The sequence below is a fragment of the Lissotriton helveticus genome, chromosome 1_1 (genome assembly GCF_964261635.1).
Source record: "Lissotriton helveticus chromosome 1_1, aLisHel1.1, whole genome shotgun sequence".
NCBI classification, from domain to species: Eukaryota; Metazoa; Chordata; class Amphibia; order Caudata; family Salamandridae; genus Lissotriton; species Lissotriton helveticus.
This window is the reverse complement of record NC_136057.1, coordinates 411,084,003-411,091,394: the sequence shown is the minus strand read 5'-3', so window position 1 is coordinate 411,091,394 and position 7,392 is coordinate 411,084,003.

Below are 7,392 nucleotides of genomic sequence, written 5' to 3'. Positions count from 1 at the left end.
ACTGATTTGCATATGGCTGGATCAAAACTGGTGTGGCATAGTGGGCAAAAGAATGATGGATATAATACAGATCTCCGGTACTACTGATTGGAATGTTGTCATTTAGGTCTCAAATAATTCATTAAAATATACTTTATGTTTCTGAATTTGTGTGGGGTTGTTAAAGTTTGTGTTTACACATTCCCTCTCAGTTAAGCATGACTGCTTTGTGCTAAGCTACCAGAAGGTTAAACACAGGTTAATTTGGGGTTACTTATACCTCCCTCCTAACAGGAATTGTGGTTACTGCTTGAGAAGGGTTTGACGCCCCTCAACTAGTAACTCAGTTTTCTATACTCACTCATTACTGTTTTTCCTTAGGCTCACTGTTTCCAGTCTTTATATTTCATCCATTCTACTTCTTTATCTCACCATCTCACTTTTTTTTCAATCATTCTCTTTCTTTTCTCCCTTGTTCATGACCATATTCTTACCTCTACCATCTTCCTTTTCTTTCCCTTCATTTATCTTTGTTCTACATGTTCCTTTACTTAACCTCGTTCACTGTCTTCCACATGTGACTGTTAGATCTGGGGGTCTCTAGTTGGCAATGGTTATCACCTTCGTCCAAATAGGGACCCTTACTTCGAGGGTCAGGATAAGAGGATTACACTCCTTAATAACCCCTGCTCACCCCCCTTGGTAGCTTGGCACGAGCAGACAGGCTTATCTCAGAGGTAGTGTGTTAAGCATTTGTGAATATACACAGTAATACAGTGATAACACTACAGATGGACACAACACAGGTTTTATAAAAATAGGTATTCTTTATTTAGACTTGAACACAAGACCACAAACGACAAAAATCCACAATCCTACACTTAAGATTACTTAAAAGATGATTAAAGTCTCTTAGTTCAAGTTGTTGGTAAATGCGACAAAGTTCTCAACAAAGTACCTGGATGCGTAACGCAAAGTGAACAAAAGGCTCTCAAAAATGGAGATGCGTCGGTTCCGTGACCCGGGGGAACGGTTGCGTCCTTACTCAATGCTTGCACAGGGTAGGGGACTCATCGTGAGCCTTACCGGTGCGGAGGTGATGCGTAGATTCTCGGCCTGCGGGCCCGTTGCGGTGCGCAAGATGGCGCCTTGATGCGATGCGACGATCCGGTTGTGATGCGAGAAGATGGCGCCCTTGATGCGGCGATGCGATGACGATGTGATGACGCCCTGGCAGCCTTGCGACGACTCTGTACTTTGGAGCCGCGACAGGCCCTGCGACACGCTTCTCCGGTGATGCGATGGCGACTCTCACGATGGCGTCATGCTTCTCCGGTGATGCGACAGCAGACAGCTTCAATGAACACACGCTTCCAGGGAGATGCGACAAAGGCTTGCTTCTCCGGCGTTGCGATGATTTCAGCTGCGGCGGCAACACGCTTCTCGATGCGTCGCACATCCAGCTCCCAGCGGCACGCGAGTGACTGAAGTCAGAATTCCCAGCAAGGAAATTCAGGAGGGAGCTGGAGGTGAAGTCTTTTGTCCCTGAGACTTCAGCAGGAGGCAAGCACAGCTCAAGCCCTTGGAGAATATTCTGTCGATGAAAGCCCTTACAAAGTTCCTTCTCCTTTCCGTTGGCAATGAAGCAACCACTGCAGGCCAACCCAGCAAACAGCACACTGGCAGAGGGGCAGTCTAAACTCCTGCAGCTTTCTTGGTTCTTCTCCTTGGCAGAAAGGTTTCTTGTTCCAGAAGTGATCTAATTTCTTGGGATCAGGGTCCCAATATTTATACCCCCAAATCCTTTGTTCTCTGACTGCAGAGAGGCCTCTGCCTAATCCAAACCAGTTCCTGAGCACTATGTTTACATGACTCTCTTCTTCCTTTCACTGTGCAGGCCAGAGACATCAGCCTCCCCATAGGAGGTGGAGCCAGCACAGGGGAGGGAAGATACAGCTCTGGAGCACTCTGTTGACATGATTCCTCCACTCCTTTCACAGTGCAGGGCAGAGACATCAGACAAGCCACAGGGGGTGGAGCCAGCATTGTAGAGGGAAGGCCCAGCCCTATTCCGGTCCCAGGTGCAACTCCTCCCTCCCATCTAGATGCAGAACTCTCTATTCACCACTGTGCTGCCCCAGCCTGTCTCCTGGAATCCCCCAGCCCTGTCACACACAAACCCAGACAAGGAATACACTACCCAGCAGAGGCAGGCTCAAATGGTTAGGCAAGCAAATACCTACTTTCTAAAAGTGGTATTTGCAAACACAGAATATTAAAATAAACTTTACTAAAAGATGTATTTTATTATTCTGAGTTCAGGCATACTAAATTCGAATTTCTACCATATTCCCTGAGTCAGTTAGGATTATACGAATGTAATGATCATAACTGCCCATTCTGGCCTACGAGAACAGGTAGCCTTCAATAGTGAAAAACGAAAATGGTGTAATTCACTATTAGAACATGCTACACACATCAGAGCATGTTCTACCTTATACTTACAATGCATTCTGCCCTTGGGCCTACCATAGGGGTGTCTAATATGATGCAAAGGGAAGGGTTAGGGACTGTCAAGTGGGTGCACTTGGACAAGTCAACTAGCAGCATTTGATTTACAAGCCCTGGGCACACATGGTGCACTGTACTAGGGGCTGACAGATAAATCAAATAACCCAAGTATGGAATAACCAATTAGTACATAAATTTAACATGGGGAGCACTTGCACTGTGGCACTGATTAGCAGTGACACAGTGCCCAAAGTATAAATCCAGCAAAAACATATCAAAACAGAGGAGGCAATCCGTCAAAATGGAAGGAAGACTCACGCCAACACGTGTCCCCTCCAGCTGAAATGTGGGGAGAACTACCCTTCCCCTTGGGAGTTCTCTTCACTAAGGTGGAAAAATCTGGACAGACCATCAGCGTTGGCGTGTTCTGTACCAGGGCGGTGTTCCACCGTAAAGTCCATACCCTGTAGGGAAATGGACCACCTCAACAACTTTGTGTTCTCACCCCTCATCTGCATCAGCCATCTGAGGGGCCTAAGGTCTGTCTGAACCCGGAAGTGAGTCCCAAACAAGTATGGCCTCATCATCTTCAGTGCCCAGACCACAGCAAATGCCTCACGCTCAATTACACTCCACCTCTGTTCCCGTGGAAGTAACCTCCTACTGATGAAGGCTACGGTAAACAGACATAATATCGACTACAAAATATCGAATGGATTTAATATCGAGTACAAAATATAGGCTGGACAAAATATCGAATCGACAGAATATAGACATCAAAAATATCGTTTTGAAGCTAAGTAATGTAATATCGAATGTTAAAAATATAGAAAGTTAAAATATCGAAGTATATAATATAGGTTATTAAAAATATCAATTTTTTTAATAATATCACATTTTTTATAGTGTTTGTTATGTTATTATATGTGTGAAAAGTGTGTATTTATGTTATAATTAATTTTAGTTAATGAATTTTGTTTTTTTTATTTTTGCGTAATTTAATTCTGTAGCGGGTTGTGGGTTTATAGGGGAATAGGGTGGGAAGTAATTTAATTATAATTAATTAAATATGTAAATTTATATATTGATATTCCTTTTTAATTAATTGTTAATTAATTTATATTTGGTAATTAATTAAATTTTAATTGGCAATTAATTTTAATTAAATGATTAATTGCTAATTATGTTAATTTAACTAATTTATTTTCTGTAGCGGGTTGTGGGTTTATAGGGGAATTGGGTGGGAAGTAATTTATTTATAATTAATTAAATATGTAAAAATATTTACTGGTATTTTTTTTACAATTAATTGCTCAATAATGTTCTATGGGTAATTAATTACATTTTAATTGCCAATTAATTTTATTTAATTGATTAATTGCTAATTATGTTAATTTTACTAATTTATTTTCTGTAGCGGGTTGTGAGTTTATAGGGGAATAGGGTGGGAAGTAATTTATTCATAATTAATTAAATAATTCAAATTATTTCATTTTAATTATTTGTTAATTATTTGTTAATTGTTAATTGTTAATTAATTAATTGTTCATTTGTAATTAATTTGAATAGGTAACTAATAGTAAAAATTATTTGTAATTTGTAATTTTAATTGATTAATTATTATATTATATTAAATTGGTAATTACTTTTAATTAATTTTTTATAGATATTAATTTATACTGTTTTTAAATAATATAAGAAGTATTTACTTTCCCTACTGTTGCACTCTTTGGAGTGGGAATAGTAATTTTAACCCCTACGCTATCCAATTCTTTCCCTACTGTTGCACTCTTTGGAGTGGGACTAGTAATTGTTACCTCTACACTATCCAACGCTTTCCCTACTGTTGCACTGACTGGAGTGCGATTAGTAATTTTTACCCCTACGCTATCCAACGCTTTCCCTACTGTTGCACTCACTGGAGTGGGAATAGTAATTTTTACCTCTACGCTATCCAACGCTTTCCCTACTGTTGCACTCTTTGGAGTGGGAATAGTAATTTTTACCCCTACGCTATCCAACGCTTTCCCTACTATTGCACCCACCTAAGTGGGAATAGTAATTTTTACCCCTACGCTATCCAACGCTTTCCCTACTGTTGCACTCATTGGAGTGGGAATAGTAATTTTTACCCCTACGCTATCCAACGCTTTCCCTACTGATTCACCCACTGGAGTGGGAATAGTTATTTTTACCCCTACGCTATCCAACGCTTTCCCTACTGTTGCACTCTTTGAAGTGGGAATAGTAATTTTAACCCCTACGCTATCCAATGCTTTCCCTACTGTTGCACCCACTGGAGTGGGAATAGTAATTTTTACCCCTCCGCTATCTTCTATTTAAACGCACTTCTCAGCTTGGTATTTCTAAAGTTACCCCTGCTGTTGATTCCTCGCTTATGAACGCATTATGTATAGATCATGGTACACCTATTAAACCGACACCAGAGTTTCGTTGCATCTACCTTAATACTAGGTCGATGATTAAACACCAGGTAGACATCCTTCTTTTATTGACCTATGAAAAACCAGACATGCTTCTTCTGACAGAAACTTGGTCGACTCTTGACTCATTATCAGATATACTCGCATCTCTTCCCTCTGACTATTATATTCTCTCAGCCAATCACCCACCTGGGAAAATAGGGGGGGAGTAGCTGCTATTATTCTTAAAACCCATCAGTTCAGAGAACTTTCACCTCTGTCTCTCCCAGACACGGAGAATATTGTCATCAAGTTAGATACTGATAGTGGGGCGTTACTATTAGTTTTACTGTATCGTCCTCCGCAGTTTATGGCCACTTTTCCTTCTCTTTTAGCAGAACAATTGGCTTCATGTGTTGTCAACTACTCCAAAATTCTTTTAATTGGGAATTTGAACTACTGGTTTGACAACGTAACATTAGACCCCCAAGCCGCAGAACTCACTGACTTATTATCGGATATAAATCTGAAACAGCATATCCACTCTCCTACTCATCAGAAAGGCCACAGTTTGGACCAAATCTGGTCATACAATTTGTCTTTACCTCCGCCCTTTATACGTCCTTGCAGTTGGTCAGACCACTTTTTTATACATTTTTCATTTACAATTAATGGGACTGTCAAACCTAGGCCACAGGCGGGCAGAGAAATTCGGAAATGGAAGTCCCTAGACTTGCCCGCATTTCTAAACACTCTGGCCACTACCCTTCCCCCTCAATGTGAGGATATAGAATCCAGTGAAAAGGCACTTTCACAATGGCTATGCCAAGCTGCAAATCTCTATGCTCCCCTGGTAAGCTTTCCCAGATCGCGAGGGAGGGATGCCTACAAATGGTTCACTCCAGAACTGAAGAAATTAAAACTCAAGATTAGACAAAAAGGAAGGAAATGGAGAGCAAACTATTTATCACAGGATAAAGAGATTTATTGCTCCGCTAGGAAAACATATCAAAAAATTCTTTTACAACACAAGACTGATTATTTTTCGGCAAAGATCATGAACTCTTTGAATAAATCAAAGGAGATATTCGATATTGTAAATGATCTTTGTAATGATGATAGGACAGCTCCCCCTATAATTCCTACCCAAAAATTATGTGACTCTTTGAATGATTTTTTTAGGGAAAAAATTGTCACCATTAAACAGAATATAATCAGTCCCCCCACTTCAATCTCACTAGACGATATATTTTATAATCCTCGTACACTGGATACCTTCTCCCCCATTGAGCCTAAAACCTTTTCTGAACTCCTTGTACGTGTTAAATCCGGATCGCCTGTCGATATCTGCCCGCCCCACATTTTTAAAGAAATAGGATTTGCTATCCCTCAAAGTATTCTTCCTTTATTAAACGAATTACGTACACAGGGCAAGGTACCCAGTAGGTTTAAGCATGCCCTGCTGATTCCTTTAACTAAAAAATCTGGCATTGACCCATATGACCTTACGAATTACAGGCCGATTTCCTTTTTACCCTACCTATCAAAAATTCTGGAAGCCCATGTGTCTAACTGTCTCTCGAATTTCATCGAATCAACTGAATATCTGGAACCGAATCAGGCAGGCTTTCGCCCATGCCATTCTACCGAGACAGTGATACTTGCGGTCCAGAATACCCTGAGATCTAACGCAGACAGAGACGTCCATCAGGCATTGGTGCTCCTTGATTTGTCGGCTGCGTTTGACACGGTTGACTATTCTATTCTTGTCAACCGTGTCGAGCAGGCCGGCCTCAGGGGCCCTGCTTTGAGTTGGCTGAAGTCCTTCATCTCTGAACGTACTCAGTCTGTTAGATTGGGGACATTTACAGCCCCAAAAACTGTCTCTACCTGTGGCGTCCCTCAGGGATCATCTTTGTCTCCGTTGCTTTTTAATTTGTATTTACGCCCTTTACTGCATTCCCTGAAAAATCACAAAGTTACAATCTTTAATTATGCAGATGACTTGCAACTTGTTTTCTCACTGGACTCCCCTGACGCTGTGGTGGAATTTCAGGAAACTATGTCTCATGTGCAGAGATGGATGAATCTGAATCACCTCAAACTTAACCCGGGCAAGACAGAACTCGTCTTGCCCGGGAAAAGTGAAATTAGTTGGGGTCCCCATTTCTGGCCATCTGACATGGGAACTCCACCCACTAAATCCCACACAGTTAAGAGTTTAGGGGTGACTCTCAGTGAGGATCTATCGCTTAAAAGTCATATAGGGACGGTAGTTTCATCCAGTTTCTTTCAATTGAGAAAGATAAAGAAAATTGCCCATCTCTTAACTCATTATGCTTTGATTCAGGTAACTATTGCTTTAGTTCTATCTCGGCTGGATTTTTCAAATAGCCTTTACCTTGGTCTTCCAGCAGGTCAGTTGAAAAGACTACAATATGTCCAGAACCAGGCAGCCAGGCTCATTTGTAAGCAACCT